The sequence below is a fragment of the Penaeus chinensis genome, chromosome 35, assembly GCF_019202785.1.
Source record: "Penaeus chinensis breed Huanghai No. 1 chromosome 35, ASM1920278v2, whole genome shotgun sequence".
Classification (NCBI taxonomy): domain Eukaryota; kingdom Metazoa; phylum Arthropoda; class Malacostraca; order Decapoda; family Penaeidae; genus Penaeus; species Penaeus chinensis.
Window position 1 is genome coordinate 32,509,026 of NC_061853.1, and position 2,500 is coordinate 32,511,525.

The window sequence follows — 2,500 nt, forward strand, 5'->3', positions numbered from 1 at the left end:
AAACTGTAATGCAATATTTACTGTAGTCTGGGTGATGACTACATACACTGTAACCATAAGGGATTTCAGACATACATTAACCCAATCAGCACAGATGGCAAGAATACATGCCATGCCCACTTTAACATAAGTTTATTGGAGAAATCACGATTGGTCACTAGGGCCACTGATAGACTCCTTGCCAGCTGAGCACATGTGGAGTCATCTGTAGGTAACAAAATTTACAAAAAAAATACAGGGGACAGAACATAAATCCATGGTGGTTGGGTTAAGTTTCATATATGAATAATTTTTTATTAACAACACACCAAGAATATGGTCTGATTTCTTGATTTCTTAGTTTCTAAGTTAAACTAGATTGATGTTTGCTTGATGTGAACCCTTTTCTCATTATTTTCTTTTAGAATTTCTTTATAATTTGTAATTGATTGCAGAATGCTAGAAGATGAACACAAGGTTGCAGAAGATTGAATAGGTCTATAATCACATGTTTTTATAGCATTATGCCTAAATCACCTGCCAAAAACTATTTATCTTTCAAGTAATAGCATTCTTTTATCACTTGATGAATTTAATAAATAGTGCTAAATATTACATATAATCATCATCATCATCAGCCTGGGTCAGTCCACTACAGGAAGTAGGCCTCTCCCAATCTTTTCCATCTTTGTCTGTCTTGCGTTTTTTGCTTCCAGTCTTGACCCCAAAATTTCGTTATTTCGTCGCACCATCTTGTCATAGGTCTGGCTTTTGGCCTCTTTATGTTATCTACAATCCAGTATGTTACTTTCTTTGTCCATCTGTTGTCCTGTCTCCGACATATATGACCTGCCCATTGCAATTTTTTCTTTTTGATGCTCCTGAGTATATCTTCTACTTTTGTCTGTTCCCTGATCCACGTCACCCTCATCCGATCTCTTAGACTAATTCCCAGCATCAACCTCTCCATCCCTCTCTGGACACTTATTTAGTTTCCTCTCCAGTAATTTGGTTGTAGTCCATGTTTCTGATCCATAGGTCATAACTGGGAGGATGCATTGGTTAAAGACTTTTCTTCTTAAACATAATGGCAAGGAGCCTCTTAGTATGCTACTATGTTTGCCAAAGGCGCTCCAGCTTAGACTAATGCGTCACTTAATTTCCTCTTCGCTAGATGTGTTTGTCTGTACGAGTTGCCCTAGGTATATATACTTGTCTACCATCTCTAGCGCTTCACCTTGAACATGTATCTGTTCGAATTGAACTCTACTGTTGAACATGATCTTAGTCTTTTTCTAGTTCAATCTAAGTCTGACTTTCAGGCTTTCTCTATTCAGATAATTTATTAGTTGCTGCATTTCATTTGCAGATTCACAGAAGAGAACAATATCATTGCAAATCTTAGATTGTTCAGGTATTCATCCTCGATTTTGATACCCTTCCCGGTCCATTCTAGCTTCTTGAAATTTCCTTAAGGCAAGCTGTAAACAGTTTTGGTGAGATGGTATCACGCTGTCTAACACCTTTCTTAATTGGGATTTTATCGATTTCTGTGTGGAGCTTGATGATTGCTGTCCAATCTTTGTATTTATCTTCTAATATTTTATAATATACCTCCTCTACTCTCTCTCTTCGAATAGCTTCTAGTACTGCTGGTATTTGTACAGAGTCAAATGCCTTTTTGCAATCAATGATTGCTATACACAGGGGTTTCCTATATTTGTATATTTTTTCTCTTATTTGGGTAAGTGTGTGTATGTGGTCTGTTATAGAGAATCCACTGCAGAAGCCTGCCTGTTCTCTAGGCTGGTTAGAATGCAGACTGTCAGAGATGTGAGTTGTGATGATTTTAGTGAACAGTTTGTAAGTAACTGAAAGGAGACTTATGGGTCGGTAGTTTTTTAGATGCCTTCTGTCCCCTTTTTTATGAATCAAAATAATTGTTGCATTTTTCCAGGCTTTTGGAATTTTTCCATTGAGAGGGCATTTGTTAAAAAGATTGGCTAGTTTCAATGTTGCAATTTATCCTGAGTCTACTATAAGTTCTATACTAATATATAAATATATTTTATATATATATATATATATATATATATATATATATATATATATATTATACATATATATATGGTATATATATACATAGATATATGTACATATATATATATATATATATATATATATATATATATATATATATACATATATATACATATACATACGAACACAGGCATGCACGCACGCACGCACGCACGCACGCACACACCCAAGCACGCTCACACGCACCCACGCACGCTCACACGCTCACACGCACGCACGCACACACACACACACACACACACACACACACACACACACACACACACACACACACACACACACACACACACACACACACACACACACACACATATTTAAATATATATATATATATGTTATACTTAAATATACTTATATATAGGCACACACACACGCACATGCACACGCACACACAAACATACACAGACAAACATACACACAA

General features: G+C 36.1%; 1 protein-coding gene across 1 annotated transcript in view; it reads left to right on the top strand.

Annotated features, from left to right (window-relative positions):
• LOC125044367 (HIG1 domain family member 2A, mitochondrial-like) overlaps positions 1-2,500 on the top strand; it is a 9,874-nt gene that overhangs the window by 3,779 nt on the left and 3,595 nt on the right. The gene's annotated exons all lie outside the window — the stretch shown is intronic.